Here is a 20,100-nt window from a genome sequence, read left to right as displayed (position 1 = left end):
CTGGAGTCCCGGGATCGAGCCCACATCAGGCTCCCTGTATGGAGCCTGCTTCTCCCTCTGTCTGTGTCTCTGCCTCTCTCTCTCTCTCTCTCTCTCATGAATAAATAAATAAAATCTTTAAAAAAAAAAATAAAGGTTTATAAACACTCTTGTGCTTCCATGATCAAATTAGGAAAAGAGCTAGTTGCTTGCTTTTCCAAGTGGTATTATTCTGACTTATGTTTATTCACCTGTTATCTGTTTGTTTTTGTTTTGAGATTATTACTGAGCTAGAAGAAAAGGTCTATTTTTTGAAAGGTAAGGATCTTGTTTTTATTCAGGTTAGAAATAATTATTTCCAAAATAATATTTGAAATTTAACATATTAATACATTTTCATTATCAACTATAATCCTAATCATTTGGCTTCTCAACAGCTTCTTTGAAAAAAGAAAAAAATTATTTTCACACTACTGAATAAGCTGATAACAGCAAAGGAGAATATATTTTGCCAGTTTATGTAAATGCTAAACACATCTGTATTATAACATACTTATATAATTTGGTTACAAAACAACGGAAAAGGTAAAAAAAAAATGTAGATTTAGCATCATGACAGAGTTCTATGAACCATTTTTCAAACCTTTGGGGCCATGCATGCTTCTGATATCAAAAGTTTCAGATTTGGGGAATATAAGATGCTTTATAAACCATATGTTATGTATCACTGCCAATGGAGTCTGAAGTACGATGCCTTAACTAAACATATTATCTCAACAACAACAAAAATAAAAAATAAGAATATTTCACAAAGTGAGATAACTGAAGACCATATATGCCTCACAATGGTTCAAATCAGGTTTTCACTCCAAATAAGTTTGCCACAATGTTTAAACATAGCTCTTTAAAAAGATATAATTTAGGAATTATGACTAACAGATTTTGTCTATAATGGATATTAATTTTTGACATTATTTTTCCATTTGTTTCTGATTACAGTAGGGAATTTCACAATTATACATTGTTAGTTAACACAAGAAATCACCCCAAGAAACTCGGGCATTTTGATATAAATCAAAGAAATTTATTTATCATAATTTATGTAAGTGGTGCTAGGAAACACAGCCACTAAAAGAAATACATTTTCAGAAATGAAATATTTGTGGAAGTCCTATTTTATTTTCTTGTAAGTCAAATATTTTACATCCTCATTTTAGAAAGTTATTCAATATGAAAGTATTATAGATTTATCTTCAAGTTAGTTTCAAATATTATCAGTTTCTCAATTTTCTTATTTTATGGCACTAGATGACCAAAAAGAAACAATTAAACGCTGACTTTGGCAGGGCACGTGGGTGTTGCAGTCAGTTAAGCGTCTTTCTCTTGGTTTTGGCTCAGGCCCTGATCTTGAGGTCATGCGGTCAAGCCACACATAGGCTGCTGAAGACTCTCCATCCCTCTCTCTTTGCTTCTCTCCTCGGCACTCTTGATTTCTCTCTCTCACTCTGAAATAAATAAATAAAACTTAAACAACAACAACAACAACAACAATACATTGACTTGGGCTATTTTGCTGAACCAATATCAAATGTCTTTACAGGGTACACTTGTATTCATTTTACATAAAATTTATACATTTTAGTATCAGTTTTATCTTTGAAGTATTTTTCGTAGAAATCTCATGTGAAACATATCAGAATTTTACAGAACCTGCTCTGTTATGCAGTTGTTATGGAATAGCAAGGACAATTTTGACTTTCAGTTTTTATCTCTCTGAATAAGAGAAAATGACACTCTTCTGGGTTCCCATTATTGTACAGGATATAGGTGCGACTGTCTTATTTCCGAGAAAAGAAAAAGTATCTGGTTCAACTATATGCAGCAAGGAAACTTTCTACAAACCACTATTGACTAAAAATGAAATAGTCTGCACAGAATTATAAGAAAAGAATAACTTGAAAAGTAACAAATCTATCAGTATAAGGCTGTAAATAAAATGGATAACAAGAAAGTGAAGAAAGAGATGATAAGAAATAAATGGAAATATTCTCAGCAACATAACTTGTAACCAAGATAGAAGTACAAATGTTACCTGGTCAGCTATTTGGCGGAATGACAAACATAAGCAGAGTTGACACCATATGGGGTAAACCTTTATGTGATAGTATTTTGCGCAGATGCTTGCACACATAAAAACATTTTATTTTTTGATGACTATCCTCAATATCTAGAATTTAATACTTCGCAATCTTGGTGCTATTTGTTAAATTACTTTTTTTGTTACTGGAATTTCATTTTATTAATATATCAGCAATACTTCCTTCTAGAGACACAATGGAACAAGATCATCTTATTATTTAATATTAAATATGGGAACTACAATTTCCTAAACATTCATGACTAAATAAGATATATATATATATTATACGCGGTATATAATACAAATTGAAATAATTCCATTTCCCTTTTTTCCTACTTCTCCTCCTAAGGATTAAAAATCATAGTATAAATAAATGTGTATTAAACAACTTAGAAAATATTAACTGCTTTACCAAGAGAAACTTTTCTTTATCTAAATAATGACAGAAGGAACTATCTATGTTGATAGACATAAAAACACTTTCTTTTCTAGGCAATGTTTAAAATTTTCAGGATTGTGAGATTACTTTTTTAAAAAAGATTTTATTTATTCATTCACAAGGGACACAGAGAGAGAGATAGAGGCAGAGACACAGGCAGAGGGAGAAGCAGGCTCCATGCAAGGAGCCTGACATGGGACTCGATCTTGGGTCTCCAGGATCACACCTGGGGCTGAAGGTGGCGCTAAACCGAACCACCCGGGCTGCCCTGTGAGATTACATTTTTATGAAAGGAAATTTTGAGGAGATAATGTAACAAATTTTACTTCTCAAAAGGATGAAGTATTTTATATTTTATATTTTAAGAATAATAGACATGTAATATTAGTTTCAGGTGTACAACATAGAGATGCAATAATTATATACATTATGAAATAGTCACTATAGTGACTACAACTATAGTTGCCATCTGTCACCATGCAAAGTTGTTACTATATTTTTTACTAAAAGCTCTACATTACCAGTATCATACATATTTTATAACTGTAAGATTGTACTTCTTAATTCCTTTCACCTCTTTTAACCATCACCCTATTCCTGTCCACTTTAACAACCATCAGTTTTTTTCTCTGTATTTGAGTGAAATACATAAAGTGTATTTATGAATGAGTGAAATCATAAAGTATTTGTCTTTCTCTGTCTTATTTCACTTAGCATAGTACTCCCTAAGTTGATCCATGTTGTTGCAAATGACAAGTATTTGGAAGTATTCATGACTAACATTTCACTGTGTTTGTGTATATGTATCACATCCTCTTTTTTAAAAGATTTTATTTATAGGTACTATGCCTGTTTGTTTGTTTTAGGAGTTTTATGGCATCAGATCTTACATTTAAGTCTTTAAAACATTTTGAATTTATTTTTGTGTATAAGGAAATGGCCCAGTTTCGTACTTTTTCATGTAACTGTCCAATTTTCCCATCACCACTTATTGAAAAGACTGTCTTTTCCCCTTCCTTGTATGTTCTTGCCTCTTTTGTCAAATATTAATCGACCATATAAAAATGGGATTATTTCTGGTGCTCCATTCTGTTTCATTGATTTTTGTGTCTGTCTTTGTGCCAGTATTATACTGTTTCAATTACCATAGCTTTGGAGTATAGTTTTAAATCTTGGAGCATGATATCTCCAGGTTTGTTCCTCTTTCTCTTAGCTATTTTTGGCCTTTTGTGGTTTCATATGACTTTTAGGGTTTTTAATTAATTAATTAATTTAGAGCATATGGGGGGTGGAGGGCAGAGGAAGAAGGAGAGAGAATCTCAAACAGACTCTACAGTGAGTGCAGAGCCAAAGGTGGGACTCGATTTCACCACCCTAAGATCATGACCTGAACTGAAATCAAGTCAAACCCTTAACTGACTAAGCCACTCAGGTACCCTCCCATATCCCCCAAAAGGATTTTTAAAATCCTCCCCCCCTTAAAAATCCTTTTTATTTGCTCATCTATTGATGGGCTTTTTGGTTTTTTTTTTATATCTAGGCTATTCTAGTTCTTTGAAAAATGCCATTGGTATTTTGATAGGACTGCATTGAAACTATAGATTGCTTTCAATAGTATGGAAATTTTAACAATATTAATTCTTTCAATTCATGAGCACATATGTTTTTATTTAATATTTGTTTTGTCATCAATTTCATCAATGTCTTAGTTTTCAGAGTACAGGTCTTTCACCTTCATGGTTAGTTTATTCCTAGGTATCTTATTATTTTTGGTACAATTATAATGGGAACTGTTTTATTGAATTTCTCTTTCTGAGGGTTCATTATTTATAGAAATGCAACATTTTTCTCTAATGATTTTGCACTTTACTGAATCCATTTATTAGTTCTAATAGGTTTTTCTTTCAAGGAGATTTTTTTTCTTTTTTTAATAGTGTCATGTCACCTGTAAATATTGTTTTACTTTTCTTCCTTTCCAATCCATATGCCTTTTATTTATTTTTCTTGCCCAACTGCTGTGGCTAGGGCTTCTATTACCATGTGAATAAAAGTGGCAAAAGTAGACATTCTTCTCTTGTTTCAGATCTTAAAGGTAAACCTTTCAGCTTTTTACCACTGAGTATTGTATTAGCTTTGGGTTTATTGTATATGGCCTTTATTCTTCTTTGAATGTTTGGTAGAATTTACCTGTGAAGTCATCTTGTCCTGACCTTTTACTTTGGGGGGGGGGGGATTATTTTGGTTATTGATTCAGTCCATTGCTAATAATCAGTCTGTTCATATTTTCTACTTCTTCCTCTTTCTGTCTTAGAAGATTGTATGTTTCTAGAAATATATCCTTTTATTTTGTTTTAGATTTGTCCAGTTTGTTGGTGTATAAATATTCATAGTAATCTCTTAAAATCCTGTGTATTTTTGTTTTCAGTTGTAACTTCTGATTTTTTGATTTTATTTATTTGGGCTCCTTTTTCTTTTTTTCTTGAAAAGTCTACCTAAGGTTTATCTTTTGTATATCTTTTCAGAGAATCAGCTTTTAGTCTCAGTGATCTTTTCTATTTTTTTAAGTCTCTTTAATTTATCTCCACTGTGCTCCTTATTATTTCCTTCCTTCTACAAACTTTAGACTTTGTTCTTCTTTTTCTAGTTCCTTTAAATGTAGGGTCAGATTTTTTATTTGAGGTTTTACTTATTTCTTGAAATGGGCTTGTATCACTATAAACTTCTCTCTTACAACTGCTTTTGCTATATCCCAAAGATTTTGGAATGTTGTGTTTTTATTTTCATTTGTTTTGTTATTTTTTTGAATTCCTCTTTGATTTCTTCATTGACTCTTTGATTGTTTAGTAGCATACTATTTCATCTCGTATGTTTGTTTTTTCCAGTTTTCTTCTCATAATTGATTTATAGAGTCATATGCTGATCTGATCAGAAAAGATGCTTGATATGATTTCAGTCTTCTTAAATTCATTGAGACTTGTTTTGTGGCCTAACGTGTGATTTGTCCTGAAGAACATTCCATGTACTCTTGAGGAGAATGTGTATTCCACTGGTTTTGGATGGGATATTCTGTATGTATCTATTAAATCTGGTCTAATATGTAATCTGTTCATATATGTATTTTAAGGTCACTGTTTGCTTATTAATTTTGTGTTGATAAGCTATCCATTGAAATAAGCAGGTTGTTAAAGTCCTCTATTATTGCTGTATTACTGTCAATTTTTCCTTTTGTGTCTGTTTAATATTTCCTTATTTACAAGTTTTATATCTTCTTGGATTTATCCTTTTATCAATATGACATACCCTTCTTTGTCTCTTGCTAGAGTATTTGTTCTAAAGTCTGTTTTGTCTGGTATAAGTATTTGTATCCCATCTTTCTTTTAATTTCTATTTTCTATTTAGATCTGTGTGTCTTTAGATCTGAAGTGAGTCACTTTTAGACAACATATAGATTTTCTTTATTCATTCAGCCCCTGTGTTTTTTAACTGGAGTATTTAATCCATTTACATTTAAAATAATTATAAATAGATATATATTTATTTCTACTTTGTTAAGAATTTTAATTTTTAGGAGCACCTGGGCTGCTCAGTTCATTAAGCCTACAACTCTTGATTTTGGGTCAGATCATGATCTCAGGATTATGGGATTAAGCCTTGGTCTGGGCTCTGCACTCAGCAGGGAATCTGCTTGAGATCTCTCTCTCCCTCTTCCTCTGCCCTCACTTCATCTTCTCTCTCTCTCTCTCTAAAACAAATAAATCTTAAAAAAATAATTTGAATATGGAGTACCTAGCAAATGCTGTAAAATTTTAGATTTGGTGAGAATTAAAACATTTTACATAAGTTCTGGTTATGTTATCCATATTTCTAATAAGGAAAATGAAGATCTATACAGAGAGTTGGTATTTGTAAAAACAACAATCACTTTATTCTTACAAATTGCATTTTTTCCCAGTCAGATTTACTCTGGACACATATATTTATTCTGCACTGGGAATGATTCCTTTCTCTAAAAATATATTAAATATGTTAAGGATTCTTATGGTCCCATGAGGTAAAACTTGAAAGGAGAATAAAGTAGCTACAGATAGTGTCTTGTATTTATATTACATTTTGAATCATCAGATTATTTGTATGTAGTTTAAGAGGAGATGTATCCTAGTTTTCTTGAGTAGAAAGTAGAAAGGTATTCTGCCTCATTCACTCAACAAATGAATGTACCAGACAGGCTTCATGCTAGATTATTGGAAAACAAAGAGATATACATACTCTACTTGCCTTTGAGTTGTTTATGAATAGTTCATAAGTTTAAAAAAATAGAGCTTAGGAAAAAAAAATAGAGCTTAGGTACTATACAGTTAAATTGGGAATTTTGGAGGAATGTGTTAGAGCAAAAGATCCAATGGAAATGATTTAGTTTAGTCCTTCAAGAATATTGATTTGTCCAAATTTTCAGATGGGAGGAGTCTAATCTAGGAAGAGAAACACCTGTGTTTCAGCTCAAGGGATTGAGAGGCTGATGTTATGAACTTAAGGGAAATGAAAAACTAGTAATCTTAGGAAAGACACATGAGAACCAAGTATTATGGAGAAGAGTTTTGTTTTATTCTGAAATCCATGGAGACTAATGAATTATTTTAAACAGAACAGTTGTTTGTTCTTTGCATTTTCAAAAAAGATCTCTTCAGGTAAAAGGGAAGAATCCATGAGAAAGAACTGTGGCTGAAATTAGGAAAATCAGGTAGGCTATTATAAAAATTAAGAAAAAATTATTAATATTAAAACTTAGATGTTTTCCAAAGGACTCAAGAGACAAGGGAACATTTGAGAGATGTGAAGGATGGAGAATCATCTGGTCACTTTGAAAGATTTCATGTGCAGGTTGAGAGAGAGAAATTATAAAAAGCCTCTCTCATATTCCTGACTTGAGAGACTGAGTGATTGGTGTTTGCTGTTTCCTGAGATACAGATAATGTAAATAAGAATATAGTAAGTATGGAAAAGATAAAGTAAAATGAGTTTAGCACCAAACATGTTGAATTCAGAGTGCCTATGGGACTTTGGAATGCCGATGTGGATTATACTGGGATAGACTCCTTGCTAACAGATCGTAAACTCAAATTCATTCTTTGAAAGCAGTTTCTTCCATAATATCTTAATCATAAATGAATGCTTGTTCAAACCCTTTAATATACCAAGTTCAACCAGGTAAGCCCTAATGCTTCCTTTGTATCTGCAGTTCGATTCTGTAAGAGAAAAGTGAGTTTAGATTCAGCCATTGAAGAAGTTGTATAATTGCCTAATTATTTCCGAGAAACTTGGGATGCATGGGTAGCTCAGTGGTTATGTGTATGCCTTAGGCTCAGGGCGTGATCTGGGTCAGGGGATTAAGTCCCGCATCAGGCTCCTGTGAGGCACCTGCTTCTCTGTCTATTTCTCTGCCTTCCTCTCTCTCTGTTTCTCATGAGTAAATAAATAAATCTTTGAAAAACTATTTCCCCAAAACTCTTAATTTCTGATTATAATGAATGAAATAAAATTGGCAAAAGGGATTTTTTATGCATGAGTTTCCCAAATTATTACTTGACTTGGATGAACTTTAGGGAAATAAATACTTAACACGTTGAACTTTGCCTCTGTTTCTCTATTGGGCCAAGATGAACATATTCAGTTCAAAGTAATATATCAAATGTTGAATTTTACATAATATTTAGGCTCAGAAAAAGGTGCTTCCCTTATAATGCAGTTTTCCCCTTGTAGTCCTTGGTGCTTAATTAAAAATGCCCCCACCTGGGTTGAAATCTTCAGATTATTTTGATGGTTTGCATTTCTCTCTTGGCTGTAACTCCACAAACAATATGGTATTATCTATAGGATATGTGCATTCATACTCATGCTGACTCTGTTGGAATGTCTTCTATTGTTTAAGACAAAAGAACATCCTTTAAGGGATGTAGTATAGAACTCCTTAAAACCTTAGTAAATCTTTTCATCAACAGGAGGGAAACATCCTGCTGAGATAATTTCCTTTCACTATTTCTCTCTCTCTCCCTTCTCCCAAAACCAAAAGCAACATTATACTGCAGAAAGCAGATATGAACAGATATGAACTGAATGAAATACTTATGCTCTTACATAGATATACATAAATAAGAAGGAAGCTGCCATCAATGTGTAAGGTCCGTTCATTTGAAAATATATATTAAGCCACTACCTCATGTCAAACACTGTTATTAGACTCCAATGTGTCCAAAAGCAAGCATGATTTTTGCTTTACAGCAGCCAAGACTAAATTATAGTATGGCATATAAGCATATCTTTTAAAAAGTTAGTCCTCAATACATAAATCATCATATCTTACAATTTTCCCTTTGTTGACATCTACCTGTAACCCATCAGTGTCAACTCTGGTGTCAAACAAGTATCCTCTTTATTCAGGGAAATCGTGAATATGAGAAAAGCCACAATTTCATAGACTTCTTATTGCTGTAGATGTTTTGGAAATGCATCATTTGTTCTAAAACAATTCGTTCGGATCAAAGTAGTTGGAAGAGAATATAAATCACTGGAGCACCTGGGTGGCTCAGTAGATTAAGCATCTGCCTTCAGCTCAGGTTATGATCCCAGGGGCTTGGGATCAAGCCCCATATTCGGCTCCCACTCAGCAGAGTCTATTTCTCCTTTTCTTTCTCCCTCTGCTGCTCACTCTGCTCATACTTGCATGTGTGCTTATGTGCTCTCTCTCCCTCTCTCAAATAAATCTTTTTTAAAAGAAGAGTGTGAATCAAAGGAATCAGTGTATAGAAAAAAATCAATTCCTTTGTGCCATTGGTATTTTAATTTTTATCTTCTGAAGAAATTTTGTTAATGTTGTATGGTAAAATACAATCATATATTTTGTATGTATAATAATATTTTTACTCATTTTCCACACCTTAAAACTATCACTCATTTTCATTTAATTATATCTATTGCATTTATTTGCTGGTATTTAATTAATTAAAAATGTTTTGACAAAAATTATATCGTCTGAATACAAATTTTCAGAACAGGTAGAATTAGTAGAAATTTTGACATTTTAAAAAGCTGAATGAAGTAAAAATATTTTTTCTCAGAAAAGCAAATGTCTCCAAGAATAAATATAAATGAATCTTCTAAGCCAGAAATCTGGAAAAATGGATAAATTCTTCTTGAAAACTTTTAAAAAGATATATAGTTGTGTTAATCTACATAACAATTTGACAAAACCTTTAAATATATAATAAAAATGTTAAAAAGTTCATTTAAATTAAAAAAAAAAAAAAGATCAGTAGGACTTCTGATTCCTGGTTCCACATGTAAGGACCTTAGAAGTCACTAGGCAGCCTAACAAATAAAAAGTTGAACAAATTGAAAACTCAACAAACTTTTTGGATCCATAAAAGAAAAGAGGACATTAAAGGGCAATCAAGGAATATTATGAACAACTCTGTGCCCACAAATTTTAGGTGAAATGGACCAAGTTCTTGGAAAACACAACTTGCTGAACTCACACAAGAAGAACTAGAAATCTAGATAAGCCTTTATCTATTAAGGACAATTAATTAGTAAATAATAACCTTTCCAAAAGAGAAAACACCAGTACCAGTTGGGTTTAATGTTGAATTCTATCAAACGTGTATTATACTAGTTCTCTACAATCTCTTTCAGAAGATTAAAATAATGGAATTCTTATTTTGTGAGGCCAGTATTACCTTATTACCAAACCAAAGGCATTACAAGAAAAGACCAATATCCCTCATGAACATACATGCCAAAATGCTTGACAAAATACAAGCAAATTAAATCTAATAATGTATAAAAAGAATTAAACATTATAACCAAGTGGGATTTATTCCATGTAGCCAAGACAGGATCAGCATTCCAAACTGATTAGTGCAATCCATCACATCAATAAGCTAAAAAAGAAAAATCATGTGATCATATCAATAGATGCAGAAAAAGCACTGACAAAATTCAGCAGCCAATCATGATACGAACTGTCAGTAAACTAGGAATAGGAACTTCTGAAATTTGATAATAGAATAACTACAAAAACCTACCACCAATATCATAATAAATGAACAACTTGGAGCTTTCTCATTAAATCAGGTACAAAGCAAGGATGTCCCCTCTCACATCTCCTTTTCAGTATCATACTGGAAGTACTAGCTAATGTTAGTAAGGTGAATTTTATATGTAGGAGTATGGATAGTAGTCCTTCTCAGTATGAAGTATGATCACTGTTTCATTCATGAGGCATTTAAATTTATTTCCTATTTAAATAATTGTCTATGTTTTTGCCTAATTGTTAATGTGACAATATTCAGTAAGAGGATATGTTAAATGTGAAGTGTAACATGAATATGCCACTTGTTTAATGTACTTTGGAACTATATCTTAATAAGGGACATAAGTACATTATTATTTTGCACTAGTGTTTAGTTTTAGAGTCGATTATGTTTGTCTGCCATTGCCTACATAGAATAATCTATGTTCAATACTTGTTTTGTAATCAGAATTTTAAATTATTTATTTATTCATTCATTCATTCATTCATGAGAAAGACACAGAGAAAGGCAGAGACACAGGCAGAGGGAGAATCAGGCTCCCCTCAGGGAACCCCATGTGGGACTTGATCCCTGGACTGGGATGCTCAACCACTGAACCATCCAGGTGTTCCTATAATCAGAATTTAATGGTACTAACTACCAATAACTTTCCGAAAATAAACTCTTCAAAGACAGATTGATTTGAATGTTATTTTAAAATATTCCATTGATGATTGATATGTACTATAGATATTTAAAACTAATTACATAATTATGTTTCTAAATGCTGAAGTCACACTAAAATTATAATAACACTAACAAGAAATGGCTTAGGTTATTTTCACATATTATTGAATAAGAAGATCAGAAAAGGTTTTTAGTTCATTTATTAGCTAACAATTCAGCTTGAATTTAATCGACATCCACAACCAATATGAAATTGGATTTGTCTATTTTCTAATGTGATACCAAAAGCCATTTTAAAATATCCATGAAAGAACATATGAGGCTGGTGATAAAACGATTCAGTGTCTATCAGAGTATGCATAGAAGTAGCCCCTGTACAGATGCTAAGTTGTCCTAAAAATTAATGCAGAAGGTATAGATAAGTTGGATTAGAATGAGAATAAAGTATGGTGTGTAACTAAAATAATTAAGGTCTATTCAAATGATATAAATTGTCAAAATGGCCTTTTTACTGTTTATGCTGCTACTTCATGGCTTAAAATACATATAACTTCAGTAGTAAAGAAATAATTGAATTCTGATTGCTACAGCCAACCCCTGCTACCTTCCATATGTTTTCTGCTATTTGTGAGAACAGATGTAGTTAGAACAGCAACCTCAAATATTTCTTGACCAGTCACTGTTCAGAACGGTGTCTGGTAGTAATTTGACATATAAAGAATTTAGAATCTGTAGAAAAAAAATAAGCCACATAAAACATAAGTGGCAGTAGTGCTCAAGATTGGTAAAAATAATGATTCAGTCAGATTAATAATAATGTTAGAGAACTTTATAGAGACCATAACCATTTATTCCTAAGCTTGGAAAATATTTGTTATAGAACTCAAATAATAAAAATATCTGCCATTATTGAGTATTATGGTGCTTAATAGCTTTATGTTAACCAATTATTCCATGAGGTGGCTCTTACTATTCCCATTTTATCCCTAAGGAAACCGAGTAACTTGTACAGGAGACATACAAGCTGATAAATGTTAAGAGTTGGAATTTGATTCAGAACTCATGGATTCTCAACCCCTTTTCCATTATACTATGCTGACTGCTAATATCACCTCAAAGTCAATTTTCTGTACTTAAACAAATGTAGTTTATTTGGGAAATAGAACACAACTTTCAAATAATGAAGAACTGTGACAGAATAGGTAAAAGATGAGACCTTGAAAATGAGCAAGTCAACATCCCAGACATACCATTATAGCCACTGCCTAGATGACCTTTTTTTTCCCCATTGCACACCATTTGACACTAGTTGGAATGGGCAATGTATCAGCTAAGAATTGCATTTGACTGTAAATAACAAAGACCAGAAATAACACTGACTTCAACATGATAAAAATTTCTCCCTTGCTCACTGTTCTTGCTCTCTCCATCTTTTTCTCTCCCTCTCTCTCTTTCTCTCTCTCTCATACAGAAAGAAGTGTGTAGTACAGAGCTATTTTGACTGGTATGTGGTGACTCAATGAAAAACCAAAATTTTTTTTCTCTCTTTCCATTTTACCATTCTTCCCATCGCTTCTTGGCCTTTTGGCTAAGATCAAGTGTACTATTCTATTCTTATCAATTTAATACCTAATAAATCCTCTCTCCATTTTACCATTCTTCTCATGGGTACTCCATCTTTAGGATCACCTCCTAATCAAAAATGGCTGATGGAGCTCTAGTCATCATAGCTGCATTTCAGAGAACCAGTAGGAATAAATATATAAATGATAGTTCTGACTGCATCTAAAAGAGCTTTCTCTCAAACCTACCCCCACAACTTCCTCTTATTTCTTATCAGTCATCTCCAGCTGCATGGGAGACTGGGAAATATAGTTATTTAGCTATGCATATTATTACCTAAAGTAATACCTGGGGTGTGTGTGTGTGTGTGTGTGTGTGTGTGTGTGTGTTTCTAAGGAAGAGGGAAGAATGGGATTGAGAAGCAGTTTGGGCCCCAAGCACTAAAGTAACAAAACAGTGAACATATTCCAGATATGCATTTGAGTAGCTTGGCTCTCTTGTTAGGGTTAATTGGGAGTTTGTAGAGTCCCCAATGGGAGAGTTTCAAAGGGAAAACGGAGTGATCTAGTAATTTATGCAGCTCAAATCAGGTGAAAAATTCAGTTAAACTCTTATGATGTGCTCTGTGTCACAAAGCTGTCTGTCTGCTTACATTTTCTCTCAGCCCATCAGAAGGAATTAACTTAATCAGCAGTACAAGATCAAACTGTATTTTGTATGCAATTTTATATTCTAAGCAACTCTCCATCAATTTAAAAGCCATTTTCATGATAAATAATCATAATCATGTCTATATTTTCCTGGTCAGCTTTTTATTTTTATAATTCACATTCATAAATATATATGACATTCACATGGTTGATGATATTTAGATATTATGTCCCTCTGGAAATATTTCAAATGATGCAGTTCACGGTATGGAGAAAAATTCTGACAAGTCAAGTTTAAGGTTGCTTCTATTATTTTTCTTTGGATCTAAATTTACTTAGTAGGAATATATATGTATGCACACACACACATTTCTATATAAAAAGTAGTCCTATATATAATGTAAATAAAAACTATAAATATATTCCTATATATGAATATGTATATAAAATATATACCTATATATAAACCATACATATATATATTCTACAAGGAAGCACTGTAGAAAAAGCATAAACTTTAAACTTGAATAAATCTCATTTTAAATCCCATCTCAGACCATTATTTACTTGCTGTTCGACTTTGCACAAGTTGTGTAAACTCCCTGAGCCTCATTGTTAATTGTAAAGCCATGATTTTCGTGCATAGCTAGGCCTGAGAACATCTGTAATGTCATGTATTCATAAATTTCTATTTACTCTCTCTAATCAGCAGCCTACCAACAAGTCAGTCTTCCTTTGCTAACTCAAGGTAAACCAAGTTCCAAATTTGGGCACCTGCTTTTTCAAGTCACCAGCTCAGAGTGGGAACATTTGTAGCCAAAATGTGAGTCTGCCTGGCTGAGCACATTCTATGGGATGGAGTCAGCACATTGAGTTTTTGTGACTAATTCTTATTGTCCTGAGGGGACCATGCAATCTGGACACAGTAGAGTGTCTATAAACTGACTTTGTCCTCAGGCCAGCCCTTTAAGTCCTAGGAAAGGAACAAGTTGTGAGGACAAATGAAAATCAAAACAAAACAAAACCAAAAAAAAACCTGTTGCTACGCTACAACTTGCAACACAGAAACTCTTGCTTTGGGATTTATTAAAAACATTGTTGTCACCCAATGGGAAAAAATGCATTGTCTCAGTTTTGCTATAAATTATACTTGCATCTTTTGCCTCCCAAATGCTAACTTGAATATGTGGAAGCTGATGTGGAATAGCTACAATGTTCACCATAAAAGTTAGGCTACCAAGTAAAATAGGTGATCATCCCTAATAGTGGGATGTATGGTATGTGGAAATGCCCACCATGCCCAGCCCAGCAGAGATGGCTCCTGGCTGTGTACAATTTAGCAAGGATTTCAGTTCCTGAGGCCTGAGTGTGAAAACCATGGGAATGGAGTACCTAAAAGTCATTCTTTCAGAGGCTTCCAGAAATACATATAGAGGAGGACAGACAATACAATATGAGGGATTGAGAATCCTCAAATGAAGCAGATGCAGATTATAAATCCACAAAATTCTATCATATATTTGTATTATCTAACTCATTTATATTTACCCTTGTATTTCAAGACTGGTAACCTGGTCTCTGTCTTGTTCACTATATGATATTATACATTAATTATATTCTCAACTGAGAAGCTGAGTAAAAGTAAATCCTGATTGTACTCTAGGACAGCAAATGGAGTAAGATTCTCCTACAGATCAGTAGCAATGTGCTAGGGCCCGAGACTAGACACCATGAGGCAAAAATGAGTGCATCTAGAGAGTATGAGTCAGAAAACACATAGAGGACAGGTTGCCACATCCAATATGGTCAACTGAAAAGCTAAAATAATCAGGAAAATAAACATTGAGTTTACATACCCAAGAACTCTTCTGGACAAGAGAAACTACATACTGCATAAAAAAGCAGGAGGTTTAGAGACAGCCAATGTGGTAAAGAAATAAATATGAAGTGATCCATTATAGGGCAGCAGGTATAGACACATGTGGCCATTGTTTGTTTGCTTGTTTGGATACTGTGACCAAAAGTAGAAAAAATTCAAATGACATGGCGGGTTTTGTAAACAACCCTTGAGCTTGAAGCTTGGATCTGTCTAGAATCCCACTTCTTTAATCTGAAGATCTTACATAGATACTTCTAGTCCTTTAGGATACTGGAGTTCTGTAATTTGAGCCCCAGGCCAATTTACCCTTATAATTAACTGCAGTAGATTTCCTTATTTAATGACAACAATTTCCCACTTGCCTGAAATTTTCTTTGGCCAGATTCTATTTGGATTTGTTTTACCTATCAAATGGCATCCTCGTATAACCCCTGCTGAGATTTTTTCTGAAGATAGCCAAGCCTTGCCTATATTTTGTTATTAATGGATGTGGCATCTTCCTTTAAGTACCTCTTGGATGATAGCAATACATTTAAATTCTGTGTCCATCTTCTTAAATAGTCAAGTAAGAACCACTGCTGAGAGTATGTTCTCTTCCATTCTGATCTTTACTGCTATGGGATGATGTAAGTATTTGTCAGTTAACCTGGTAGCCCCAGACACAAAATCATGGCCATAATGGAAACTTTGTTCCAAAGAGTAAGTATGATTTAAAGTGAATTTGATGTCTTAGCTTAAAAGAGTGGGAAATAAAGACTAAAATGTAAGTTTGCTTGCCATTAAAAGGCTCAGAATTTAGTGTCCCGCTGCACAGTAATCATTTGATTTGATAAAGTGATGGAGAAAGTGCCATCTGACTAGGTTCCTATTGCATATTTTGCTCAGATATATGACAGGATCTCTTCTTCAACTCTTGTCTGGAGTTGAACAGTGCTTCTAGGATGTTTCTACCTCTTCTTAGATGGTGTCCCCCAGAATCTAGTCTATCTCTGTGTCAGATGCTCCTGGGCTCTTCAATTTGCATCAAAAGATTTTTTAAATTTGATTTTGTCAATCACTTTACTTCCTGAAATAGGAGCTGGTCGGGTTGAGATTTAAGAGAACATTAATTTCCTGTAAACATGCTTGTTTGCTGTTTACAGTCACTCCTATCTAGATAGAGGGACTATCTTTCCATAACCCTCACTTCTTTTCTTTTTTTTTTTTTAATTTTTATTTATTTATGATAGTCACAGAGAGAGAGGCAGAGACACAGGCAGAGGGAAAAGCAGGCTCCATGCACCGGGAGCCCGACGTGGGATTTGATCCTGGGTCTCCAGGATCGCGCCCTGGGCCAAAGGCAGGCGCTAAACCACTGCGCCACCCAGGGATCCCAGCCCTCACTGCTTTTCTTTCTGAGTTTCAAAGAGCTGAGTTTTATACGAAACCTTTTTCAGAAGCTTTGTTATGCCAATAAAGGAGAAACAGGTGAGCTGGTTCAGCTAGAGTCTCCCACCAGTAATTGTATAGGATCACTATGGTACAGGATCCTGGTCCTCAATTTTTCAGGTGGCAACAAGTAATTATATGATTTTAGTGTTTCAGACTGTGGAAGATAAACTCATATCAATGTAGTAGACAGAAATGATACATTATTAGATCACTTGGCCCAAGAACTAGGGCTATTCCACTGCAAAGAGCTCTTCTCTTTGCCACTCCAGAGACTAAATTACAAATCTGAAGGTGGCATTTTTAAGTGTGGAACAGGACAAGTGATGCTGCATGTGCTCAAAGTATTTTTATCAAATTATCGAACATGGGTGACTTACTGTGATTATATTAAAAAATATTAATGATGAGGGGTGCCTGGGTGGCTCAGTCAGTTAAGTGTCTGTCTTCACCTCAGGTCATGATCCTGGGGTCCTTGGATCAAGCCCCTCATCAGGCTCCCTGCTTAGCGAGAAGTGTAGTCCTCTCTCCCCCTGTGCTCCCACCCCCCAGCTCTTGCGTGCTCTCTCGCTCTCTCTCAAATAAATAAAAATCTTAAAAAAAAAAAAAAGTTCATGATGAAATAACTAATATTGGTCTCTGGGAATCAGCCATGCATATTATTTGCTGAACAACAGGAAACAATTTAAATCTCCTTCTTTTAAGTTTCTTATTCTAGATTTCATTTAAATTATATGAGAAATGTTATGGCAGCACAACTCTTAACTCATGCATTTGAATATGATAGAGTTTTGGGGTGACATTTGTGTCTTCTTGGTTAAGACCAGGAATTATTTGAGTTCCAGTACATTCAAAAACTTTCCCTTTGGATGTGTAATTATGTTCAGGGTGTATATTTGCCTGAAGCTGCCCCCAGTTCCTGAAAATTGAACATTACAATCCCTATCACACAGATAATAGATTACACTCTCTAATGAAGGAAAAACGGTATGTGATGGACACTTTCATATTTATTTATTCATTCCTCATGTACTTGGTTTTTATTTTTAAAAGTAACTTGCCTTGAAGTTGAAAGTATATGGGCCTCACTTCTCAAAAAGAAAATGCAGTACTTCAGCACATTTAGAAATGTCTCTACCATCAGCACATGGTAAACTCTGAAGCCAAATATTTGAATCCAAGCCCTGGGTTATTATTTTTTTTTTGAAAATATATAATCTGTGCAGTCTCAAATTTTCTTATTCGATAAATTAGAAGACATTATTTAAAAATTCTCAGATAGGGATGCCTGGGTCACTCAGCGGTCGAGTGTCTGCCTTCGGCTCAGGGCATGATCCTAGGATCTGGGATCAAGTACCACATCAGACTCCTTGCAGGAAGCCTGCTTCTCCCTCTGCCTGTGTCTCTGCCTCTATCTTTCTCTCTGTGTGTCTTTCATGAATAAATAAATAAAATCTTTTAAAAAATAAAAATAAAAATTCTCAGATAAAAAAACATTAACAAACTACTTATAAATAATAACCTGAGTTACAGAAGGATCCATCATTGTACATAATAAGAGTCTACAAAATGCTGGGTAGTCATGTGTGCATCAACTATCCAGGAGAGATTTAAAAGCGTATCTTAGTTGATTAAGTACATTTTGAAAAATATCATTGATTTTTCCAACCCAAGGATGGTTATTTAGATGTATTTTAAGCATACAAATTTGTCTAGTTAGATCTATTTTCATTGAGATGAAAATGTTGCTGGCTTATAAATGAACGATTTAGATATGCCAGGTGCACTGATATTTTACCATGAAGTAGCAATGTTTACTACCTTTGCTGCAATTATTTTTTATGAGATTTAGAGAAAGATGATGTATTAAGTATTAAACATAAATTTAAGCATTTTCTATAATCTCTTGCATTCTTAAAGTTTTGATGATTGGCCTTATTTAAATATGAACCACTGGAGGAATAGTAATGCACATATATATTGATAAACACAATCAGAAACCTTATTTCATTAGCCCCACCTATCTTTTAGCATTAAATTATTTCCATTTACCAAAGACAATCTGAATTAACTTCTGCGAGTTTTTCCAGAATACCCTTTACATTTTTGTGCGTTACTCTTATAATCCTGGTTATGTTCTCAAGTCACAGGGAAGAACACACAGTGTTCCCTGACATGATTACTTGGGTGTTAATATCTAGGACTTGTGAAGAGCAGGAGATTTGAGAATTTATCCTGTTTTTAAGTTAGTAAGTCATCCCTGCCACAGTTTCTTGGCTGTTGGAGAAGACATGACACTCTTGGGTCAGAGACAAAGAACTTTCTTTTACAGCAGACCAAGCAGCTTGAGCTTCCTGTTTGCTCCAGTTCCCCTTGCCTCCAAGTCCCACAAAGACATATGGAATGCCCCAAGTGGATGTTACACACACAGTGATTTTGCATTACTGTTGAGGAAGTTTAAACTTAGACTACTCGAATGTTTTATAAAGCAAACCTGCCCAAACTTTTCCCTGGAGGGACATATTATCTTTGTTATACTGGGCTGTAAACACACCTGTGCTCTTTTCTGGAGAAAGTTACTATCTCTGTGTTCCAAGGCTGTTCCCCATACAAACATCCTTGAAAAATAATCTGGAATGAAAAATGTCCATGACTCTGCTTGCATGATATATAGAAAAATAGGAGACTTAGAAGAATTGCCTCCCAACTATACTTTATAGAGATATATTTTATAGTACTTAATGAGAAAAAGTGTTTCTTGACAAATTAACAGTTTTACTTTAGATATAACACTGAGAAATATTCAAATGGACAGTGGCCAGACCATATATGAACATTGAACTCTGTGGCCACCAGCCCTGGAAGCCAAACCACAGCGTCTGTATAAATCAGTCCCAAACAGACAGGACTTGGTCAATGATTGCCAGGCACCCTTTTGCCTCCCTATTGTCAACTCAGGACCAAACAACGAAAACCTAATATATTTCCCAAACCAATCACGCAAGATGCCCCACTTATAGCTGACAGGCTTCCAGCTCCCTACTGCCAACAACCTCCAATCAGATGTACCTGAAGGCTTTCCTTTATTTTTCCTCTGTAAACCATTCCTACTCCCTGTCTTGAGTCTCTGCCAAACAGAAGTGATAGGATTCACACTCTTGTGATAACAAGCTCTGAATTGCTTCTGTGTACATATTAGTGGTCTTCATTTCCACAATCTACATGTTTAGACAAATATAAAAATGAGAACACAATCCAACAACAGTATT

General features: G+C 34.0%; 1 long non-coding RNA gene and 1 pseudogene across 1 annotated transcript in view; one reads left to right on the top strand and one right to left on the bottom strand.

Moving 5' to 3' along the window:
• Positions 1-1,136: 1,136 nt before the first annotated feature.
• Positions 1,137-20,100, bottom strand: part of LOC144294302 (uncharacterized) — a 91,129-nt gene continuing 72,165 nt past the window's right edge. The window contains exon 3 of the long non-coding RNA XR_013361723.1: positions 1,137-1,484. This is a non-coding gene — a long non-coding RNA (uncharacterized LOC144294302). The remainder of the gene's footprint in view (positions 1,485-20,100) is intronic.
• Positions 12,880-12,988, top strand: LOC144294414 (U2 spliceosomal RNA; annotated as a pseudogene).

The sequence above is a fragment of the Canis aureus genome, chromosome 22 (genome assembly GCF_053574225.1).
Source record: "Canis aureus isolate CA01 chromosome 22, VMU_Caureus_v.1.0, whole genome shotgun sequence".
Taxonomy (NCBI): Eukaryota; Metazoa; Chordata; class Mammalia; order Carnivora; family Canidae; genus Canis; species Canis aureus.
This window is presented reverse-complemented; position numbering and strand designations above follow the sequence as displayed.